We start from the raw sequence: 25,586 nt of genomic DNA, 5'->3' as shown, positions 1-25,586 counted from the left end.
AGTGATACACATTGCGGATGAGGCAAGCCTGACTAAAATAGGGAATTGAACATGCAATGTGAAATACGAAATTGAAAACAGTTTATTATGACTGATCCTGTTAATAACCGCAAATATTATAATGTTGCTGACTTTAATAGTGAATTCCGCTCTAGCAAGAACTTGTTTTCTACATTACATATAAATTGTAGAAGCATTAAAAGAAAAGTCGATGACATTGCTGTTTTTCTACGGTCTCTATCAATTGGGTTTGATGTGCTGGTTTTCTCAGAGACATGGATCACTTGTAAAGAAGATGCACCGTTCTTTCCAGGTTATCGAAATGAAATCCTTTGTCGTGAACAGCAAAAAGGTGGAGGTCTTGCTATTTATTTTAAAGATGCGCTTTCTTGTGAACTGCTTGATAAATATTCTGTCATGAATGATGATATTGAATGCATGACCATGTGTGTTGGACCATTTTTAGTAGTTGGTGTATATAGGCCACCACGTGGCCACAAAAAGAAGTTTATTCAGTTCCTTGATGTTGTATTATCATCAACTGTTCTCTGGAATACTCCTTGCATAATTATGGGTGATATAAATATTGACCTCCGCTCCAATGATTCCTATGCGAAAGAATTTGAAACGCTTTTGCTTACATATGGAAGTGCAAATTTTATAACATTACCTACTAGGATTACATCAGTAAGCGCTACGCTGCTTGATATATGTGCTTCAAATTTAAATTCGCAGAATGTAAAAACCGGGGTTTTTTCGTATGACATAAGTGATCATATGCCCGTCTTCTTTCTGGCATCTACTCCTCACCTTCGTATACCAAAAACCCAGACATTTCCTCATCGAACTAAAAACAGCAAAACTCGGGAACATTTTTTTCACTTAGTTCAGAACCTAGATTGGAGCACTGTTTATAGGCAAAATAACCCTGATGAAGCTTATAACGCCTTCCTAAAACTGTTGCGTGCCAGTTATGACGCAGCATTTCCACTTCAGAAGTTTTCACGTGACAGAAATAAAAAATGCAGAAAGCCTTGGATAAATTCTGATCTCTACAGGCGCATTCAAATAAAGAATAAGTTGTACCACGATTTCATCCACTCGAGAGAGACAGATGCGCTCACTAAATACAAGACGTATAGAAATGTTTTAACTTCAGACATAAGAAAGGCTAAAATGATCTACTATGAAAAGTTATTTGAAAAAATTTACGACAATCAGAGGAAATTATGGGAAGTCATAAATGGGCTTACAAACAGGAATAAAGGCCGTCATAGGACACAGGACCTAACAATTAATGGCGAAACACTCAGCGGCGAAAGGTTGGCCAATGCCATGAACGAACACTTTATAAACGCGGGCTCTTATGTTGCTACCGATGGAACTAAGGAAAGTGCCCCGACTGCTGATAAGTCTACTGTGCCCTATTCTATTTTTTTGGTACCTACAGATCCGGTTGAAGTACAAAACTTGATCAAAAAGCTTAAAAACAATGTTGCATCAGGGATTGATGAAATAGGCTCTGCTGAGTTGAAATTGATATCACCATTGATATGTGATGTGTTGGCCTATATTATCAACCTCACCCTCACTACCGGTATATTTCCGGAACAGTTAAAGGTGGCAAAAGTCACTGCAGTACATAAAGGTGGTGATATCAATAGCCTAGCAAACTATCGACCAATATCTGTGCTTCCAACAATATCAAAAATATTTGAAGGAGTAATTTACGATAGACTTGCATCTTTTTTTGATAAATATCAAATAATAACAAAGAGTCAATATGGGTTTCAAAAAAATAAGTCGACGGAACAAGCTCTATTGTATATTAAAGATAAGATAATCGATAATATGGAAAAGAAAAAGTACACTCTCGGGCTCTTTCTTGATCTTCAAAAAGCATTTGACTCCATACAATTCGAATTATTATTTCATAAATTGTTGAGGTATGGAGTACGTGGAATCGCACTTCAACTCTTCAAAAGTTACCTTGAAGATCGCTATCAATTCGTGCAAATTAATAGCACAATGTCTACAAAGATAAAGTTAAACCAAGGAGTCCCCCAAGGGTCCATACTGGGGCCACTATTGTTCCTTGCTTATATAAATGACATTGTAGAAATTCCTCATTCCCCTGAACTTATTATGTACGCAGATGATACAAATGTTTTCTTTTCATCAGACAATTTATTATCACTTGAAGTCAGTGTAAATAACTATTTAAGGCATCTTTCAGAATGGTTAAGGCAAAATAAGCTTCGATTAAATGCTAAAAAAACAACCTACATGATATTCCGACCTATAAACAAGCCCATAAGTAAAATAAGCGTCACATTTGAAGGAAATTGTATTACACACGTTAGGGAACAAAAATTTCTTGGTGTGTGGTTTCAGGAAGAATTAAACTGGAACACACATGTAAATCACCTGATTACCGCATTAGCGCGAATAGTCGGTTGTTTTCACAAAACAGTACACTTAATCCCATTAAGGTTAAAATTAAATATGTATTACGCACTTTTTCATTCTAAGGTAACTTATGGGATATTAGTCTGGGGAACAACATCGCAAAGAAATTATCATAGACTTATTACTGTGCAGAAGAAAATATTGCGTTGTTTCGAAAATTACAGGGGAAAATTACAAGACCTGCCAACTGCTCCACTGTTCGTAAAACATTCCATGCTCAGGGTTGATCAGTTGTACTATTTTAAATTGCTCCAAGTAATTCAACAAAATAAACTATATGAACAAAGCGGAATCGAAAAACCATACTACAGTTTACGAGAACAAAGGATACGAGCACCTAAAATAAGGACTAATTATGGAAAACAAAGTGCTCCGTATCAGACACATAATGTTTTGAATATCATTGCAGATAGATTGAACTTTAAAGATAGTAGTGCTACATTTAAAAAACAAACAAAGAACTTATTAATTACCACATGTATACAGTATCAACATTAACTTGTGCTTTTTCATGCCTCGACCAATGCTTAAATCACTCGCAAATTAGTTTTCCCAGTGTTTTCATGAATAATGTAATTTTATTGCATCCTCATGCATTCTATGTTTCCAATTTTTGGGATTTATTTTGTGTATCTGTATATTTTGGCGTGCACAACCTCTTCTGCACGACTATTTAAAGATGTTATGTAAACCTTTTTTCTCTTGTTTATGTGATTTGTTATGTGTACTCTTGCAAGTTGCTAGTTGTCCATTTTTTTCTAAAACTGATGTACTGGAATACTTTTTGACTGTTTTGAACTCAAAGTGCTGTGAGCTGTCATGAACTGCGGAGGGACAGGGACCTTTGTCAGGCTTGAATGCCTTTAGCCCCTGCCCCTGCAGTGAGCTTTGTATATTGCTTACTGTAAATAAAATACTTACTTACTTACTTACTTACTTACTTAAAAGCCCATTGGCCCAGCGGTGGATGCCCGCGCCAACTTTTTCTTTTTGTGAGCAATATATGACGATGGTCACTATGCCGAGTGACTCTACGAAGACCTTAAGTAACACCTAAACATCGCATTTTTGAAATAAAAGGATGGTCCCTTCGGAGGCATGCCGTCAGTGGTGGCGACCGCGAAGGGACGGGTCACACGAGGGAATTAGTCGCTATTTAACAAGAATGTAATAAATAACTTAGGCGTTTACTTTCGGCAGGCTTATCGTGATTGGGAAATTGAAGCGAGCTCTCCGTACAAGTCATATCAACTTTTGGATGTATTACCCGCGAAATGGCATATCCAACCATTGTAGGATCACTAAGTATGCGCGCCTCCAGGCTGTCTAAGCAAAAAATGTCACAGTTTCGCCCTAAGGGCGAAGCGATGAATGCGATAGCAACACAGCAATGTCATACGAAGTAAGGTGAGCGGCTTTGGTAGCAATATGAATTGTAGTAAACATGAGCTGATTAAGTAAGCAGGTGTGCTGCGGCGTAAGTAGACCGACATGAAGAGAGACTCGATGACCACGAGAAGGCGCGTGTGAAACGGTCGTGTTGATGAGAAGCGCTTCCCGTGGGCAGCGCGTGCGAAGGGACACACCTGTAGCGCTGCACTGCCGACCCGGGCAGCATTGCATGTGTAGCGTGCGTTGGAAAATGTGGCCCGACTATTACTAACTGATTGAAGAAGCGTGGTGTGAGCGCGCACAAACAAACATGAATAGATCACACTGAATGACTGCAGACAACGACCGTGAAAACGCTGGCAGCGAGCGGATATATACGCCGCAGGAGCGGGCGAAGGTACGTGCGGTCTATCGCTTCAACGGAAACTGAGCGGCGAATGCGCATAAAGGTCAGAGCCGTGTTGAGATTGTAGCGCCCACCGAGAACAAAGCTGCGTGAGTTCCTCGGCCTAGTGAATTTCTCCCGACGTTTCATTCCGCACTGCGCTGAGCTTCTACACCCACTGACTAACCTTCTTCGCACGACCAAGGGCTCCTCATCTGCGATTTCCTGGTCTCCCGAAGCTGACGCTGCTTTCAGGCTGCTAAACAAGCCGTTGCCGATGCGGTACTTCGTTGCCGATGCAGAACTAACGTGCCAACCCGCATCATGGTGGATGCTTCCAGTGTGGCCATTGGCGCTGTTCTCCAGCAGAAAATCAACTCCGAGTGGCGCCCACTGGGTTTCTTCTCTCGGAAGCTCCAACCTGCCGAGACTCGCTACAGCGTTTTTGGCCGCGAGCTGCTCGCCATCTACTCCACCATCCAGCACTTTCGGCACTTCTTGGAGGGCCAGCCATTCTATATTCTAACTGATCATAAGCCTCTGGTGTATGTCTTCCGTACAAACTCTTCCAAGTACGTCGCACGTGAAGTTCGTCAACTGGCCTATATATCGGAGTTCACCACAGATATCCGGCACATCAAAGGCACCGACAACGAGGCAGCTGACGCACTTTCACGCATCACCTCCCTCGGCACTTCTACATCGACTGTGGATTGGGAGGGTCTAGCTCGTGCGCAGATGGAAGACCCCGAGCTGCAAGCGCTGCGTGACCATCCCCGTTCCCTCCGTCTACAACTCGTTCCTCACCCGTTTGTGCCTGGCTCCCTCTGGTGCGACATGTCAGCGGCTACACCTCGCCCCTTCATTCCGACTGCCTTCCGTCGTGCGGTGTTCCAATCACTTCATGACATCTGCCATCCCAGCGTCCGAGCCACGCAGCGCCTCGTTACACAGCGGTATGTCTGGCCAAGCATCAACACCGATGTTCGCCAGTGGGCCCGCTCATGCCTCGCATGCCAGACCGCCAAAGTGACCCGCCACACGAAGACTCCCACACAGTCGTTCTTGCCCCCTGGCTGCCGTTTTGACCACGTCCATCTTGATTTGGTGGGACCACTTCCTCACTCTCACGGCTGTCGCTACATTCTGTCAATGATCGACCGCTTCACCCGTTGGCCCGAAGCCGTGCCCATTCCGGACATCACTGCAGAAACGGTCGCCAAAGCCTTCGTTTCAGCATGGGTTTCCCGCTTCGGCTGCCCCAGCATCGTGACAACTGATCGCGGCCGGCAATTTGACTGCACACTTTTCACTTCACTCAACCGCCTGCTTGGCACTAAGCACTGCCGTACCACTGCATATCATCCCTGTGCCAACGGCATGGTTGAGCGGCTCCATCGCCAGCTCAAGGCTGCACTCACTGCGCGCCTGGATCGAGAGCACTGGGTCGACCACCTTCCTATGGTGCTTCTCGGCCTACGTGCCGTCCTTCGTCGCGACCTTGGCTGTTCAGCGGCCGAACTCGTCTACGGTGCACCCCTGCGGCTTCCTGGAGACTTGTTCGTTTCTTCGGCCCCCTCGCCCCAGCCGCTACAGTACCTCCAACGCCTACAGGACTGCATTCAGCACCTACGCCCCGTACCACCTCGGTCATCGGACCACAGCATCTTTGTCCACCCGGACCTTGAGTCCTCGTCCCACGTCTTCCTCCGACGAGACGCTATCAAGGCTCCTCTTACACCCTCCTACGACGGACCATACCGTGTCCTCCACAAGACCCAGAAGTCCGCCACCATTCTATTGAATGGCCGCGAAGAAGTCGTTTCGCTGGACCGCCTCAAACCAGCCTACGTCGAAACGCCTCCCAAGGAGCTCCCCGCGGATGTCGCTGGCGCACCCGTCGATATGCTCGACACCAAGACAGCTCTGCCTCGTCGACGAGTCCATTTCGCCGTTCCGTCTAGGCGGGGGGCCTTGTAGCGCCCACCGACGCTGCTAAGCGCGAACGCTAAGGTCAGCGTTCTCGGCCGGCGCCTTGGGGCCGGCTGCGACAGACGAGAAAAATAAAGTTGGGCGGCGCGTGCCAGCGGCGCAAGCACGGCACGCGCTAGTCCGTTCTGAAAGCCTGCTAAGCTGGTCCTCTTGTTCTGGCGCTCCGCTGCGACCCCTCGGTTCTCGACAAGATAAGAGACGGTGCGGTCGAACGAACTACGAGCGCGGTTGTTGGCAGCGTAGAAGTGCGCCCCCCCCCCCCCCCCTCCGCTCTTTCCGGCGCTGGCTTCCCGCTTCCTTGCTTGCGCGTGGGAGAGATAAGAGACTGTGCGGACGAGCGACGAGCGCGGTTGTTGGCAGAGAAGTGCCGGCGCTGGCTTTCCGCTTCCTTGCTTGCGCGTGGGAGATTGAGTGCGTTCGCTCTCCGTGATAGCGCGCGTCCCCGCACGCTGCCTCTGGGGCATACGGCGCGCGGCGAAGATTTTATCTATACGGAACCTCACGGCGACGGCGACGGCGACGCCGACGGCAGAAATCCGGTTGAAGTGTCCATATAATTGCTATCGCAATAAAATAACTTCCCTTGTTCAAACGTGAACATAGGCTACTCTAAAGAACAACGGTAGGAGATTTCACGGAATATTTGATATAATATATTCTCTTTGATTTAGCCACCCACACAAACCTGAACACATGTCGGCTTACAGGGGCCGTATTCTGAAACGTTCCACTTCGGGGATAGTTGCCCTTTCGCCTTCAGGCGCGCGCTGGTTGGCTGGTTGACCAAATTGAATGACGTCGCGCTCAACGAGCCAGTCAGCTCATCCAATTTTGCTGAAACAGCCAATCAACGCGCGCCTGAAGGCGAAAGGGCAACTATCGCCGAAGTGGAACGTTTTAGAATACGGCCCCAGATATCTAACGCACACCAGTAGACTGGTGATATTGTATATTTCACAGATTCTTCGATATACATTGCTTTATAGCCATTCCGTATGTGCGACTGGGGGCGAGGTGGGCCCGCCTTTGGCCAATCCTTTAGAATGGGTGACACAAAGAGGTGCGCGATCCCTAAATGTTGCTCGATACGTGTCGCACTTTTCTGTCCACACAACCTCCTGTCATCACCATTCATCACACATCGCCTTCGTCCTCCTGACATCGCCCCGTATACGTCTCACATTGTGCTTCCGCCTGACTCGAAGTTTGCTTTTCGGCATCGCTTGTGAAGGACGCAGCGCATAAAGATGAAAATTGCGGGGCAATAGTGTTGCGACCCTTTTTATAAACAAACATTCCGTGACATTGTTCGTTGCATATAGGATGAAAGTAAACAAAACTGTACGCTTCGGCGTTTATTTAAAGCATTTAATTAATCGTTTCACATAGATTGCAACATCTGCTTTGAATTAGCATTTATTTTTCGTGCCACGAATGTCAGCGAATGCTTTATTGTACAAATGTATGAATGACTCGCATTGATTTCGTCGACTGTGGCTTTCGGTGGCTCCCGAGAGCACGGACTGCGGACGCGCACGATCCCGCCTCGACGGTGTGTATGTACCTCGCGGAGGGTCGGCTTCGCGAGTTTCGACGTGTAGCGCGCCTCCTGGCGTGCAGTGTGTGTCGCAGCTGCCGCCACCGCGGCGGGAGTCGAAGGAGTCGCGTGTGGCGATGCGTGCATTGCTGTGCAGCTGCGTTGTTGGCCGAATCGGTGGTCGCTTTCCTCGCGAGGCGTTTGTTGTGCGAGGTACGTCGTTTCTTCTTCGGACCGAAGAGCGTGCCTGATGGTGAGCACCTCTTTTCCCGTGCCATGTTGCCAGACCCCCGGGTGAACTTGCTTGTCGCTAACGTCACCCAACGGGTAACGTTTGGCCACACTGCGCATGTGCACGCGAGACCTAAACTCAGCTTGGGTTTCTTGCAGGGAGTTACGGGCACCCTTTAACGTTGGGTTGGCTTATTTTTAAAACAAGGTATTCCTATGCTGTGTCGAACTGCTTTTGTACCGTGGAGCATCTCGCGCAAGGCTTTCTGAAAACGGAGACTATGAAATTGCTGAATTTACTCGCAGAATTTAAGAATGTCACCGATTGAATCGCAGGCGACTCTGCATTTGCGACTACGGTTTCCGCATTCCGCCTTTTTCTGACTAGCTGGCTGCGCGTTCGTGTACCGGGAAGAAATTAGGCATAATTCTTTTGTTTCTGTCGCTTCGATTTGAAAAATGAAATTTGTTACTTTGTAACCAACTCTTTGATCTGTCGTTCAAAGATAGAGCCAAGAAAATTCACCGTGACAATGTCCGTCGCAAGTCCTTGGAAGTTGCCGAGCGAACGCAGAAATTAGGTTGGTGACGAGAAATTAGGATTACGCAGTTCTGTGATATCAAAATTTCATTAGTATGCAAAACGTCCGTGCTGGATGTATGGAAAAGAAGAAAGAAGCGCTTTTGAGTTGTGATTCGGGGGCGTTTAGGAAAAAGGCGGTAGAGTTTGTCTTCCGCTTGCAATAATCGATAAGCAAGTTTACTAAAGCAATATATACAGCTGAACTAGTTCTACACTGGCGTTTTTCTGTTACAATACCACGCCAGACTCACTGAATGCAACGGGATGGGTATTACGAATTTGAGTTGCAGCCATGGTAAGCGACATGCGTGTGCATAGCGCTGATGAAAGCCTCCGAAGGCAACATACAATGTGCAAATACAGCAGGCAGCTCGTACGCATTGGCGGACAGATGACGAAGGTGTTAGTCTAGTAGAAGAGAAAACGCTTCGGATATCAGAAAGAAAAGTCGGCTGTTTAAAAACGCGACCTGCGCACGCCAGCTGTGTTGAAGGTAAAATAAGTAGCAGATGCATTTGGAGGTGTGCTAACAAATTGATTTGTCTGGGGTGAGACATTTTCAAGACCTTCTTCAAAGCGTGCAAGTAATTGTAGCATTGCTGTGTTTTGCGCCTGATCGGTATTCAATCAGTTAGTCAATCTTTATTTCCCGTTTAACAATGGAGGAGGGTGAGACAAAAGCCTCAAATAGGCACTACGATACGCTCGCGTTGTCAACGTCTCCCTTCTGCGCTGGCGCTAAAATGTTATACAATTTATTGTTTACATAATACCTTTTCTTTTCGCGGGAAAGGAAATAACTGAACCAACGTGACAATGCTTGAAGTAAATGTTACAGGAACGGCAACCCGCGTTCGACCAGCTACACGCAGCAGGAAATATGGGGCGCTCAAGTCACTGAAATTTCTTCCGTGCCAAACAGCAGCGTAAAAAGGTGCCCGAGGTGTACCATGATTCGTGACAGAAAACCGCACGTGACAGAACCTTTACGATGTCATGACCTGGACTGGTGGTCATCGATGGCAATGACCTGCTGTGAAAAAAAAAGTCTAAATATCCATTAAAATATATGCGAAGCGAAGCTTAAGTAAAGTGGTTAATTAAATACTTTACAGCGAAAGGTGATGAATACATTTTAGTGATGACAGGTGTGTGCATAGAAAAGCACGGCCCATATCAAGCAACATTTAGGAATTCTATACCTGCGTATGACAGTGGGAATTTCCATTCTGAAGGATCGGCCAAATCCGGGCATGCCCACAGTGGTGCATATAAATCTAAGGAAGCAATGCAATTCGTGAAGTATAATTAATCATTCTATTAAAAGACGGGTGTGATTTAGAGACATCTGTGAGCCGACATCATTGTTCGTGTTTTTGTAGCATAGTGGGGCTTGCCTATTCTGAGGATTGGCCAAGAATCCAGGGGCATCTACTGAGTGGTTGAATCACAGAGAATAAAGTAAATCGAAGAATCTAATAAATGTGATTCACCATTCGGCGTTCTTTAGAGCGATGCCTAGAGCCTACAATATATGTCCATGCTTTTTTGTTACGCAGAACAGAGCTGCATTTACGTGGCCAGCATACAAGGTTTATATGAGCCAGATATCATGGATGCCTTCATATATCCTTCCCTTATATATCGACAAATATATTCGGCAGGACAGCAGTTTGGGAGGATTGGACAAGAAAGCTTGGCTTTAAAATGTTTTGCTTCCCTGCGTGTTGTTTACTTGTTCCAGATAACGGCCCTTTTGTTGTTCGCCTGTCTTTCCTGCGTTTCATAAAAAATAGTAAAAAAATACGACTTCTTAGATCTTTAAATTATTAGTTGTTAACCGCGCTGCGTCCGAGAAATTGCTATACAAGCCCAGTAACGTCCGAAACTTGATCTCAAGCCAACTATAGGTCCTCGATCGTGGTGTTATACGCCTCACAAGATGTGAGCTTTTTTTTTTTTTTTGTTGTTGTTGTTGTTTCCTTGCCTTTTCCTCTAGCAGTGAGCAGCGGTACTAAACTGGGTGTCGTGTGCGCAAAGCTTGCTGCTCGGCGGCACGGTTTGTGACTGGCCGGCGTTCTTGCATGCCATGGTCCCGTAAGGGCTTTTCCTGCAAGCATGAACGCATCCAGAAGGTTATGGGCACGATTTTATATAGCCGGTATACGCGTGTTGCGTTGCAATTTGATGGCGCATTACTTGGCAATGAACTTTGAATTAAATTTCAACATCCCACCTCCAACGAGAAGTCGTAAGAGGGCGTAGAAAAGCTTGCTTTAATGAATGAATTATGGGGATATGTTTGTTGCGCTGCGAATACCAATTTACACTTCGTAGTTCTGCATAAAACAGAGCTCGCGAGCGGCACATCTGTGGGGGCAACTTCAGGTGGGGTTGATTCGTCATTTGATTGCTGTCCTGTATGTGGGCAATCAATCAATCCATCGACCAATGAATCAATCAGTTTATTCCAGTTTTACAAAACTAAGGGCGACGACACAAAGGCAGCGCCGCTTGACCGGCCTCGTCACCCCGAGAAGTCAGCAGCATAGCAGAGTATACATATAAGACATCTGTGTCACACGTGCTTGCAAATACGACGTAATTAAGCTTAACAAAATGAAAATGAATGCATAATCATGTACTAACACCATTAAAAGGTATGAAAACAATGTTATAACGGTATTTTAGGCTAGACTCGCTAATATTTATTTGACGGACATTGACAAATAAAGACATGCTATTGGGTAAAAGAGTATCCGGCAGGACAGCACCAGCAACCGCGGTCAGCAAAGGTGGAGGGGGAGAAGGGGGGGATGCCTGCAGCTTTAAAGAAAACGAACGAAAAGCAAATGCTCCCTGAAGGCGGTCACTTGCACTGCATCTCGCCGGCCAAATTTTCGGCCCGTCAACAGCGGAAGCGCTGCGTCGATTCGGGAGTCGCGCCTTTGTCGATCGTTACTCGACGCGGTTCGGGCCTCTCCGCCTATCGGAGCTGTCAGTGTTGCCTGCGTTGAACCACGCTTCTTTTTTTATTGCGACAGCAATTATATGGACACTTCAACCATATTTCTGCCGTCGTCGTCGCCGTGAGGTTCCGTATAGATAAAATCTTCGCCGCGCGCCGTATGCCCGAGCGGAAGCGTGCGGGGGACGTGGAGGGAGGCGGGGCGACGCTGCGCTCCGGCACCAAAGGCCTATCTTGCAACCGGGCGAAAGGGAACTTTCCACTCAATCTCCCACACGCAAGCAAGGAAGCGGGAAGCCAGCGTCGGAGGAAGCGGGGGGGGGGGGGGGGGGGCGCACTCTGCCAACAACCGCGCTCGTCGCTCGCCCGCACCGTCTCTTATCTCTACACGGCTCTGACCTTTGTATGCGCGCTGCGTTCGCCGCTCAGTTTCCGTTGAAGCGATAGACCGCACGTAGTACCTTCTCCCGCTGCGGCGTATGCGCTTGCTGCCAGCGTTTTGACAGTCGTTGTCTGCAGTCATTCAGTGTGATTTATTCATGTTTGTTTGTGCGCGCTCACACCACGCTTGTTCATTCAGTTAGTAATAGTCGGGCCACATTTTACAACGCACGCTACACATGTAATGCTGCCAGGATCGGCAGTGCAGCGCTACAGGTGTGTCCCTTCGCACGCGCGCTGCCCACGGGAAGCGCTTCTCATCAACACCACCGTTTCACACACGCCTTCTCGTGGTCATCGAGTCTCTCTTCATGTCGGTCTACTTACGCCGCAGCACACCTGCTTACTTAATCAGCTCATGTTTACTACAATTCATATTGCTACCAAAGCCGCTCACCTTACTTCGTATGACATTGCTGTGTTGCTATCGCATTCATTGCTTCGCCCTTAGGGCGAAACTGTGACATTTTTTTGGTCGCCGCTCACTCCGTACATGGAGGCGGCGCCCCTTCAGAAGTGTACATCCCACTGCTCCCGCAACCTCTGAGCTGTCTTCCAAGATTAATCAAGCCGTTTCTTGCGCAGCCGCTGTGGACGATTCAATACATATATGTGTTCTTTCTGCTGAATGAGCTTGCAGAGACAGAAATTGTAAGCGAGCGCACACAAAATACACCTTCGTCTGTGTTGGTTGATTTCGTCATTTATGTCCACTGTTTCCTGCGGTAAATGCGTATTCTGTGCAAAGGCCTGTTCTTCGCAATTGTAAGTTAGTCTGAGCGACCCTTGATGCAATTTTTCTGCGTTATTACAATTCGGCTGCTATACTCGGTGTTTGTTTCTATGTTTGGGCGGTATAGGGGTCTCGTCAAGTTGCTTCCAAGATATATATATATATATATATATATATATGAACGAGAAGAAAGAGAACCGAGGGGCCAGATTTTTATTAATCATATCATAAGAAGCCAACAAACAATGACACCGAGGACACCATAGGGGAAATTACTTGTACTTGCGCAGGTGGGTTCGTTCCCCACCTGCGGACTGTTTTTCATCCATTTTCAGTTGCATTAATTTGTCGTTTCTTTATTTCAATTACTAAGTACAAGTAATTTCCCCTATGCTGTCCTTGGTGCCATTGTTTGTTGGATTCTTATGATATATATATATATATATATATATATATATATATATATATATATATATATCTTGGAAGCACTATTAACGTACTTCGTAGTTTTCATATGTACATAGCCATCATCATCCCTGTTCTTATTCTTCGTGCTTGCGTCTGGGCCGTGCTTGTGGAATAAACGGGTCTAGTGCTGCCCGTCCTAGTCGTCTTCCGTCTTTCAATATATATATATATATATATATATATATATATATATATATATATATATATACATTGAAGAGGTAGGAAAGAAATCCTGGAAGCAACTTGACGGGACGAATTGTCGCGTATACCCGGTTGTAGTACACTTTGAGTGAGTCTCCAGGCGTTAGCACTTTACGAAGCGTAAGCGTCGTAGATGTAGAGCCTTGGTGTTAGTGGCCATTAGGGATTGGCCAAGAACCGGGTAGTTCGATATAACAATGAGAAAGGAGATTTATAAAATACTGCAAACATAAATTTGGGAATACATACGCATATTAGAATGAATAGGTATAATATATCACATGAATTGAATAGAATAAAGGAATAAATGAAGACTAGACGCGATGCCCAGACGAACCTCGTTCTCCTCTTCATCAGTCCCTTGCCCTGCCACACCATGTGGCATTACCCCCTCCTCAAAAAAAAAAAAAAAGAAAAAAAATTGGGGAAAAAATGAAAAAGGAAAAAAAAAACACATATAGACCTGACGCGAGAAGGCCGAGATGGCCTAGGACGAACCGAAAGGCTCTGTAGCCACGATAACTGTGGTCTATGATATTGTCACGTAGTAGAGACGCTGAAGGAAACAGTCGTAAAACTCTGTATGACGAAACTGATTCTTTATTGGGCGAACTTGTGCCCACAAAAGCAAGCTACACTCAAAGCACAGCGAAAGCGGCGAAGACAGTCTGCGGTCGTCGAAAATCTGATCAGCGGCGAAACGCGTCGGGTTTTATACCTGAGTCATCGAAGGTTCCAGATTAATCCCTGATGCCCGCGTGTCTTCCAGAAAGTTCTAGACAATTCGCGTCGCTCATACAATCAGATTACATGAGCCTCGGTGACCACAGACGAAGGATAGAAGCATCGATAACGTTCGAGAAGCTTCCGATGCAGGTGCGTCCTGCGCCGAGCGATAACGTTTAACACTTGTTAGCCGGTGGAAAGCGGCCACCGGTGAAAGATAAACATGTATACGTGTCAATATAGTGACAAGTCACTGAGCGACGAGAAACAACAAAAACTAACATAAGCTGCTGAAAACGTCTGTCTCACGACTGCTCCATGTTAGCATTGATACTGTCAGGATGATTCTTGAATTAGCGTCAAGCACTGTTCCTTGTGTTTTACTTTCAATAATTACTAATCGATTTATTCTTGTTCAGGTAGACTGCTTATTTAGCATTTCGTTAGCTAGTGGAACACGCGCACGCAGTTAACAAATCTGTTAAACATACTTACGTCATCCGCATCTATGGGAGGTGCTCCTGAAGCCACACATAATATTAGCACATTAACAATGTTAACATATCGAGTGTGGCTTGATAATTGTTGTGGGTCACTCAGCTTCAATGTTACGCCGCGTAATTCACAGTACTCTTATTTCTGAAGCAGCAAACTACGATTTAGATAACCACACGCTTTCGTAAAATATACAAATATACCCAATGCATATCGCTTGGTTCAGTGTCATTAAGAAATATTTTTATACGGTAGATGCTGGTGACCGTTAACGGCTTTGCAAATATGTCCTAAATTTTGATGAAGGCGTATGGTAAAAAAATCAATGATCAATGTTAATTTCCAGGGTTTTACGTGCCAAAGCTACGATCAGATTATGAAACGCCGTGGTGGAGGGCTCCGAAACTATTTCCACCAGCTGGGGTTCTTTTACGTGCATCCAATGCACGGTGCAAGACTGTTTTTGCAGCTCGCGGCCCCATCCGAATGTCGCGGCCGGGGTCGAACCAACGACCTCGTGCTGAGTCAGCAGCGCAACGCCATATCCACTGCGCTACGGTTGGTTTATGGATCCGAATGCGGCGCTCATGCTGCTACGAAAGAACGGAGGATGATGTAGAACATGCCCTTTGTATGTTAGCCTTTTCGTTGGCTCTCTCGCAAGTTTCCTGTTTTTAATGTCCGGTCGACTTGAACTTATCTCTAACAGCACGTATTTCGCAAGTTTTTTCATTCTCTAAAGAGGCTGTTATGGGCGCTAGAGTGCTGTGTGCACTTCACGGCTGACAGTGGATATTTTAGTCAACATGAAGTGGACAGCTCAAAATGCGCAGACCCCGGTTCAGTATTGTCACTTATGCAGTCTTTTTGTCACACAAGGGTCAGATTGACTGAATATCACCGGAACGCTACAACTGCCTGTACATTTGAGGCGGCCGCCACCGCCATCACTCACAAGACGGGTGCTGTCACCTTCTCTTAACGATATATTTTCCAGCTATTCTTGCATCTCTCCAGGCCTTCACAAGGACCGGCAGATTGGAACTGATTCGCTGGTAACAACTTGATGAGGGCTAGTCGATTCATAGTTGAGCAAAGGTATGACGTAACAGCGCGTAATGAACAAAGACGAGAAAGGAACGAAGACCACATTCACTGCTGCCTGACCACAGTTCGCTGCTGCCTGACTTTACCTCATTTACTCGTCGTGGTTTAATTACCTTTCCAAATTCAAGGAATGAAAGCGCAATTATGATTGCCTCGCGTCTTCTGCACTTCAATGAGACGTGTCAGCGATTAGAATATGCTTGAGGTTGACGAACATGCTAACGTTAGACATCCTACAAATATTTGATCTTGCTCAGAGGAACGGTCACTCAATTACCTTCCAATGGGTACCTGGTCACTGTGGCTTGGCCGGCAACGAGCTAGCTGATGCGGAAGCAAGAACCGCTATTCCTACAGCCGTCGAAGATTCCTTACTCTCGGAGCGATGTAAACTCTTTGTTGACCACGCGCATGCGAGATTGCGCAGCACATTTTGGGGCTCAACCAGACCATCGGCACAGGTGCCTGCGGGAAACAGACTGTGAGAGGACTTTTCGCCTCCCAGCTAAGTCAAGCGATGCCAAGCAAGCATGCTTCACCGGATTCGCCTGGGCGTCGCCTTCACTCGACGCTGATTGGTCGACAGCCCGAACTGTGAACGCTGCCAAGTGTTGGAGACTCTCCAACATCTGTTTTGCGATTGCTCTCTCTACGCATCACAGCGGAAGATGCTGGCTTCGACGCCAGCCGGCTTTGGCCGGCGAATATTGTCCAAAAATAATATTTTGTCCGCAATGTGTGACCGTACAGTAGCATCAATAGCTACAAGGGCTGCTCTGGACTACCTGAAGATCACCAAACCCTAGACGCAATACTTTAAGGAAACCACTGTGTTAGTGTATATATATATGCATCCCTTCTTCCTGTCCTCATCATCATCTTCCATCACTCTTTTTAGTCCCCTTTCCTTTTCCCCAGGTGCAGAGTAGCAGGCCAGAGCATGCACGCTCAGACCGACCTCTCTGGCTTTCTAATAAATTGTCTCTCTCTCTTGACGTTGTCTTCATGTTGTGTGACTTCACGCTTAGTTAGCCAGAAGGCGTATTTCTTTCTTTCTGCATGGTCGCCAATCTGAGTTCAGGGTGAAGGAAGTGGAAAGAGTCATCATTATGTGCCAGAATTCCGGCGCTACTTGTGCCATATCTGAATAAGCGTCAGTCATTGTCATGCCTGCCAGCCGTTGTTCGTCTGCCCTTCATTATATAAGTTACTGCGAAACACAAACATCCACTGCTGATTTATTAGCGTCCCAATGTTTACTTTTTGTTAACTATGTACCGTATCCTTTAAACGGCTATTGCAGGAGTGAGTGCAGAGTACTAGGTTACGAAAGTAAGAAGTTAAAATATATATATAGGGTGTTTCAGCGAACACTTTCAAAAATTCTTATAAGTTGCCTGTGGCAGATAGCACAATTCTAGTTCATGAGCTGGTCTACTCGCAGAGGCGGACATTACTTGCACAAGAAATGGAAATGCATAATGTAATAATTAACAGAAATTCACTAATTAAGTTTTTAACTAATTACCTGATGGCCAATATTGCAATTTACAAATTGTAGCCGTGGAGTTCGCAAGGCGGATCCACTTGGAACGAATTCTCGGGATGACACCAGTTTCGAGATGCTAATTCCCGAACTTTGCGGAGAAATGCATTGGCGTTCCAGTTAGGTTCTTAACAAAACGTCGCTTTTTTCATTGAAGCACGAAATTAACTGGAACACCAATGCATTTCTCCGCAAAGTTCGGGAATTAATATCTCGAAACTGGTGTCATCCTGAGAATTCGTTCCAAGTGGATCCGCCTTGCGAACTCCACGGCTACAATTGCCAAACTGCAATATGGGCCATCAGGCAATTAGTTAAAAACTTAATTAGTAAATTTTTGGTAATTATTCGATTATGCCTTTCAATTTTTTGTGCAAGTAATGTCCGCCTCTTCGAGTAGACCAGCTGATTGACGAGAATTTGGCTATCTGCCACAGGCAACCTTAAATAAATTATGAAAGTGCTCGCTGAAACACCATGTATGTATGTATATATATATATATATATATATATATATATATATATATAGGTATGTTTCAGGCAAAAAAATCAGGAATTACAAAAAAAATACAGAAAAGGTAATGCGGCTATACACTGCATGGCATCAAGTACGGTGACAAATTCTTTTAACAGAAAGGAAGAGATGCCGCCAGGTAGAGAATTCCAGAAGTCAATTTAGTACACGGGAATAAACGGTATTTATTTAAATGCGATGAATGGTGGTGGAAATAGGAACGCCTCGAGCCATCGTTTTGACGAGGTCACTTGTCTTCGTCCTAACGAAGGCAAGTCTTCTTGCATTGATTGGCTGATCGATAATCTGCTGATTCGTCGTCGAGTGAGATTTAAGTCCCAAAGATGCACAGCATAACAGATGCCGTGGTGGGAATTTCGCTCAAGTGGAGTTCTTAATGTGTCGCCAATACTCGGTACACGAGCTTTTTCGCATTCGGGCCCAAGCGTAATGCTGCTACAAATCGAAGCCGCAACTTCGTACTGACTATCCGAACCTAATGGCCATTGAGACACCGTGCGCAACAGATTCCCGCCCGTTCTTTTAAGATTACAACGATCGCACGCGACGCGCTTGTCTTTTCTTTGACCGGCGCTTCGCATTGCTTTTTTTTTTTTTCTAACCGACTACGGCTTTTGGTTCCCCAGGTAGAGGTTCTGGGGTGCAGAATGCGTGTCGCGAGATAATCACGTCTTCAAGTGAGCGGCGTGTCAACCGCCGTTTCCCGAAGATTGTAAACGAGTCCGTACAACGAAAATTTTCTATTTGTCGTTCCTCGCAATATCGCTTCATGTGATACACGTACTTCGCTTTTGGAGCAGGTGGTCGTTCTGTACCTTACAGAGGTACTTACCAGCTTGTACTGAAATATTTGTTTTAATCAATCAATCATGTTTATTTAACGTGCCCAGGAACAACCCTAAGGTCTGAGTGCTGGCGCACGCATACATTACAAACCAAAAACAAAACACTCAGGGAAAAATCATTAAAAAATAAATGAATAAAAATAAAAATTGTGAAAAGAAGAGAGTACCGACAACAAAGCGCAAAGTAAATACAAAAGAAAAAGGAGGAGAAGGGCACTTGAACAATAAATGAAATTATAACACAAGGCAAAGCTCGGAAAATAACGATGACAAGGAGTTATGAAAGATATCAAGTTCACGAAAGTAAGCGTTATAAAGATTCTGTATTCTGTGGACAGTTGAGTGTTCGTGATGACAGGCAGGAACATGGAAAGGTCTATGTTCTCTGGTGATCTTGCGTGGGATACGGAACATGACACTGCTGAGAAGTTCGGGACACGTGAGGTTACCGTGAAGGAGTTTAAAGAGAAACACAAGGTCAGCGCGATTACGTCGGTCGCGAAGTGAGGGCAATGACAACAATCCGACAGTGCTAGTACAGAGTGCAATGTCCAGGTTTGCAAAGCGGTGATTATATATGCTTAGAAACTTTTTCTGGACACGATTTATAATGTCACTGTTGGATCTAGAAGAGCCATTCCAGACGACCGACGCATATTCGAGTTGAGGAAGACAGATGGTTGTGTATAATTTGCGGAACGGTGTAGGAGACTTGAATTCCCTCGATAGTCTGCATACAGAACCAAGTGAGCGCATACCCCGCATTGCAACACGTTTAGTGTGAGCTGAAAAGTGTAAGGTTGCATCAAAAAGTACACCAAGATCATTGATCTCGCAGACCTTACACAACGGCACAGAATCTACAGAATAAGAAAAAGAAATACTTGCTGTTTTGCGTGTGAAAGTCATGACGTTGGTCTTAGCAGCATTCAAGGTAAGGTTATTATCCTTGCACCATTTAGAAAAGGAAAACAGGTCAGACTGCAGGGCGCGACAGTAATCAACAGTGTGAATTTTCTTAAAAATCTTGATGTCATCGGCATATAGAAGGAAAGAAGAGTTCCGAATAACAGAAAGAACGTCATTAATAAAAATGAAAAAAAAGGAGTGGTCCTAATACTGATCCTTGAGGGACGCCGCTAGTTGCCATGTAAGAAGACGTTTGGCCATTGACGTTAACATAACAGGATCTACCAAGAAGATAAGTGCGTAAGAGATTCACAACTGAAGAGTCAACATCAAAGTGCGTAAGCTTGATCAGAAGCAGCGAGTGGCTGACTACATCAAAAGCCTTGCTGAGATCACAGTAAATGGTGTCAACTTGCCCCCTTTGAAGTACCGGCGTGGAGATCTGTGTCATGAAACTTGCGAGATTTGTGATAGTGGAGCGGCCGGTGAGAAATCCATGCTGATTCGGAATGAGCGAGTTCTTCACAGTAAAATACTTGTGAAGAACAGTAAAAGTAAAAGTCTTGTGAAGAGCAAGCTCAAAAATCTTGGACGTGGCACAGAGAAGAGAAATCGGGCGACAATTTGAGACATCGGTTTTACAGCCAGACTTAAATACAGGAAAAACACGCGCAGTTTTCCACATGTGAGGGAAAGTGGAAGTAGTCAAAGAGTTATTAAATATAGATGTCAATACTGGAGCAAATATACTGCCGTAAGCTTTTAGAATTGCGGAGGGGATGCCATCAGGGCCGCAGGATAGGGAAGGCTTCAAGCGCTTAAGGCATTCGTGGACAAGCGTTTCATCAAACAACACCGCACTAGATGTAGGAACCGTCGTGTGCTGCTGACTGACACTAGCGTTGTAACCTGCATCTTTATATAAGGAAGAGAAATGGGCTGCAAAACAATCCGCGACTGCTTGGACTTCTGACCCTCTAGAGTCAAGTAAGCGAAAACCCTCTCCATGTTTATTGGAGCGCTTACGGATATACTTCCAAAATTCCGCCGGCCGGTCGGAGGCGCTATTTTCCAAGAATGCCCTATATGAATCTTGATCCCGCTTATAGAGACGTTTACAGAGAGCCCGAAAAAAGCGGAATTCTTCTCTGTACTCATTAGGCAACGGAATTCTGGATTTTTGGTGTGCGCGATCTTTATGCTTTAGGGCAATTATGAGTTCAGACGAAAACCAGTGGGGATATCTAGAGCGTCTAGGCCTGTACTGGGGAATGTATTTGCGCATACTGCTCAAAACAAGCTCTGTAAACTGATCTACTTGGTCATTAACATTGCTTTTGTCTGTAACCAGTGACCAGTCGGTGGTGGACAAGGAATTATATAAACCAAGATAATCACCACGCTTGAAAGCAAAGCGTGGGGATTCATTTACGCCGCGGGAGGAGCTCTGCCTCAGTGCTGACACAGAGGCAGTTACCTTTAGTGGCGGATGAAACTTATCGGTACGCACAAGGAAACTTTCGGAACGAGAGACATCTAAAACCTGAGCATTCGACATGCAAAGATCTAAGACGTTGCTACAGGAATTGGTGATTAAGTTATGCTGTTGAAGGGAACAGAAAGACAGAAAGTCCAGCAACAGGCTGCATTTCTTCTCTGTGTAATGATTGTAATGAGAATATCTAAGTGTGTTCCAATCAATACCTGGTGTATTAAAATCACCAAGAAGAATTACTTTGTGCTTACTATGGGAGGATATTACACTTTCAATGGAAGAGATGACCTCATCATACAAAACAGGGGAAATATTCGGCTGTACATAAAACGATCCAATCAACAATTTTTCACATCGGGCTAGGCTGATTTCTAGCCCCATATCGACTCCCGTACACTTTCTATATCGATGCGCCGTACACATTTCAGTGAATTGTCAACTGCAATCAGCACGCCACCACCTTTTTGTTGAGATCCAGTGAAGTCCCGGTCACTGCGGAAGACGTTGTAGTGCGGTGGAAAGAAGTCTGAAGACGAAATGTCACCACACAGCCAAGTTTCAGAAATAACAGCAATAGGAAAAGAAGATGAGATTACATTGCAAAAAAATGCACGTGCTTTGGTGCGAAGTTCACGAGCGTTTTGGTAAAAAATGTCCAAATTACACGCCACTTTAATCCTTGGGGGTTGTTATTTCAGTAGCATGGATCATGTCATCGTGTAGCACACCACGGAACAGCTTGAACAAACAACCCATTGGCCACATTGACGGGTCGTTCAAGCGCTTAAGGGCTTCTTCATCGACGGCTACATGAAAAGAAGAATGCGATTGATATTTAGTTCTAAGTCGCCGGCAGAAGAGGGGAGAAATGTTCAAGGCCTTTAAGTGGTTGGTCAGGTCGCAAGAGGTTGTTTCAGAGCTCAAATTAGACACAAAAATAGCCTTAGGTCGGTGCTGCCGTTGAGCTACAGATAACGTCGAAGTCTTTCGCGCTCCAACAGAGGCAGGACTCTTGTTTTTTTTTTGTGTAGTCTCGGGTGCTTTTTCAGTGGACGAAGGGAAATCACTTGGGGAAACAGCATCGCGTCGTTCAGCAGTGCGTTGTAACACAGGTACATTAGCTCGCGTTGAGGCCAGAGTAGAAGTAGTAAGGGTGGATGACTTTCCGGAGTCGGCAGGTGTCTTCACAGGCATGGCAGTTGCACGTCGCGACAGCTCGTCGCGCAGGCAACGAACCTCCGCTCGAAGGGAGGCGACGACTTGGGTCTGTTGCTCTACGCCGCGGGAATGGTCCTTACGAAGGCGTTCATTCTCCTCTCGCAGTTCGGAAACTTCTTCGCTCAAGAACGAGATTCCCTCCAGCGCGTCGAGGAGGGGGCGACGCAGACCTGCCATGCTGCCGTCAAGGTCACCCGGCGGGGCACAAGAGGAGAAGGGGGAACTAGTTTGGGAAAGGGAAAGCTGCGGGGAGCACGCGGTCGGGTCGTTGTCGCTAGGCTTAACACCCTGCTGATTTAACTCACACAAATTGCAGCAAAAGGAGCGCGATCGCGACTTCAAAAGATCCAGTTCGTCGTCTCGCCAGGTCACACATTTCGCATGCACACGTTTTTCACACTTTTCACAACGAAAGAACTGCTGTTTTCCGAAAAAAGGGCACGAGCAGAGCAAGCATGCGTCCTTACTGGGCGCCATGCTAATAATAATAATAATAATAATAATAATAATAATAATAATAATAATAATAATAATAATAACAATAAATGATGGTGATGCATCTTTTTCTTCAAGGAAAAGTCACTGTTTCCACGACAACCTTCGCGCTCAAGCGCAGTCGTGGACAGCTGAATTCGAACCGTGCGATTCTGTTTGGCAGGATTTAACGACGTGTTTATGTACTGGTGGTAGTGCGTGCCTCAGTTGCAAATTGTTTAAAGGCGCGTCTTTCACCCGGACTCGGAAAGAAGCAAAGGCCAATCAGTGTGCACTCGTCGAGCAGCAGGAGGGCAGATGCCGCTCCGTCGGTGCGGAGCCTGCTGCCGTTTACTCGGCTTGCGTTGCCACTGGTTTGCGTTTTCCCCATCGCAGCGCCATTGGAGCCAAATGCCGTATAGCGGCGAGGCGTTCAGGGCTGACGCAGCAGCAGCTTCGAGCGTACAGGGGCTTTTGCTCGAGCGTCAGTTTTGTGAAAGCTGGCGCTCACAAGTGGGAATAAATTAATGACAATCGCAGTGTGCCGACTCGGCGTGGCACGGTGCTTGCGTCAATAAGATCCACGAGTCTGGTCGCGCTCTCCCGCCGACAGAAAGCACTGGCTGGCATTTCTGTATGGCAGCGAATTCGCCTTCGCTTGTGACGGTAAGCGCTCAGCTTCCAGCAACAACAGGTTAGCGGTTGCTTTTGTCGAATACTAGCGGCATAATTCACCAAAACATTTAGACGGGATTGAGTAGCAGAATGAGGGGGGGGGGGGGGGGCGTATTGACACGCGTACATTGTTTATCCTTTTTTCTGGGGACCGCTCTTTCACCGGCTAACAACTGTTAAAGGTTATCGGTAGACGCAAGGCGTGCCCGCGTGTGTCAGAACATTCTCAATTGTTGTCGCCGATTCCATCTGTTGTCCATGTTGTCTCTACAACTTTTAATCAGATTGTACCTCGTGGAAGGCCCGCGAGCACCAGCGGTTACGCTAGAATTATCGACGAGTGATGTATAAATAGCTGACGGATCTGACCCTTAAATTAGAATTTCGACGACGCCAACTGTACTCGTCGCTATCGTTATGTTTTGAGTGTCACTTGAATTTTGACCACAAGGTGGCCGAATAACAGTTCCAGAGAGTTCTTGCTACTGTCTGGTTTTTCATCGTCACCCAATGTGACATCTCGTGGAGGTGCTTCGTTGTGCACCCGAAACCCTCTGTAAGACGTGAAGACAACGCCAACGTCACTGCGGACCAGGGAGGGCTGCGACGATTTCTGCCAGAGTACGGACTCCTTCCCGAGAAGAGTAAGAAGACCATGGCCACGACAACCCCGGTCTCTATAGCGATTGTGCCGCAGCAAGCCAGGGCAGTGTTGCCAGGTTTGGCTATATATAGCCAAATTGAGCTACGGGAAAATTTTTGTGGCGTTGACTTGCACGAGTTGGCTATGTGGCTATACTTGGGCTACTGAAAATCTGGGATTTGGCTGTGTTTGCGCTATAAGTGGCGCCCTAATCCACGCTCCAGATGTGGCTCTGATCGGGTAGAAGCAAATCTCGAAGGCTGTGTTTTAGTTGGCTGAGCCGGCCGCCTGGCTGTGCGTGTATACCTGCCCCAATGCCCCCCTCGCCTGTCCTTCCCTCTCTGCGCCGTTGTCTGAGCCGGTGGCTTGCATCTTTGATGCACTTAAACTTACACCCTGCTTGACCTTTAGGCACCCGATCCTCGGGCATCTGGATGAAGCTGGGAGTAGTGCGTTTTTCACAGTACACTGTACTAACATGGCTATACTCAGGAAGGGAGAACAGTAACATAGGGTTGGAGCCGTCGGGCGATCGTGGCGCCGACATGAAAGAAGGGAAGCACGGGTGCATGACACGCTCCAGTGTGTTCATGGCCATGTCTTCCGCATGAAGTATCGCGCAGGGCACAGCTATCGACCTGCTCCACGTTTCTGGCGCGAAGTTTTACTGCCATTTTCCTTTTCCTGCCAGATGGATTTTTCTTCGTGCTTAGATTAGAGATTCATTGCTATAGGTTGGACGTAAGGTCAGATCCTCCTCCGAGAGGAGAATCCAAACATTGGGAAGTGGGCCAAGTATGCGAGAACGTATAAATAGAATGGGAGTAAGAGCCCGAGCCAAAGGTGGATTCTGGTGCTTTTACTTCTAGATGGTTTGCCCGTAGCATCATGGATGCAGCTCCTCATTCTGCTAATATCGAAACATGTTTGCCACGATGACATCAGTGCATCACGTCACATGAACTTCACCCACCTTGTTAGCTTAACTTGTGAGGTGTCGTGCTGCTGGCTCGAGGACGCGGGTTTGATTCCCGGCCACGGCGGCCGCATTTCAATCAAGGCGAAATGCAGGAACAGCCGTGTACTTAGGTGCACGTGAAAGATCCTGAGGAGGTCAAAATTATACTGGAGTCCCCCACTGCGTCATGCCATCCAATAATATCGTGGTTTGGCACGTAAAACCCCAGCAATTATTCGAGTTTAGAATAGGGGCCTCAAACGTATTGGGTCCCCAAAGAAATAGCGTCGAAGCCACTGCGCATGCGCAAGACGGAAACTGCGTTTGAGTTTTGCGTCGGCCACGCTATTTCATCGATTTAGCGGGAGCCCCAAAAGCTGCCCCAAAAGCTTTCGTCAACAAACATGGCGGCGCCAATCGAAGCGACGGCTCTAATATAGCACAATACTGGGCTCGATTCGTGGTAATGTGTGAAGTTCGTAAGCTAGAAGAAGTGATTGCGGTTATCGCTTTCTCCCAACTAACATGTGTAATGAAGATGATTCATTATACGCCACTGA

The 25,586-nt window shown here is 46.2% G+C and overlaps 1 protein-coding gene across 6 annotated transcripts in view; it reads left to right on the top strand.

The window, feature by feature from the left end:
* Positions 1-25,586, top strand: part of LOC119441364 (glycoprotein-N-acetylgalactosamine 3-beta-galactosyltransferase 1) — a 131,385-nt gene that overhangs the window by 48,298 nt on the left and 57,501 nt on the right. For 2 of the 6 annotated variants that reach the window (XM_049661190.1, XM_049661186.1), the window contains exon 1: positions 23,311-23,416. The exons of 2 other annotated variants lie outside the window; for them this stretch is intronic. The gene's annotated coding sequence lies outside the window, so the exon portion shown is untranslated. 2 more of the 6 variants (XM_037705975.2, XM_049661187.1) reach the window with 2 other exon arrangements.

This window comes from Dermacentor silvarum, chromosome 2, assembly GCF_013339745.2.
Source record: "Dermacentor silvarum isolate Dsil-2018 chromosome 2, BIME_Dsil_1.4, whole genome shotgun sequence".
In the NCBI taxonomy this organism is placed as follows: Eukaryota; Metazoa; Arthropoda; class Arachnida; order Ixodida; family Ixodidae; genus Dermacentor; species Dermacentor silvarum.
This window is presented reverse-complemented; position numbering and strand designations above follow the sequence as displayed.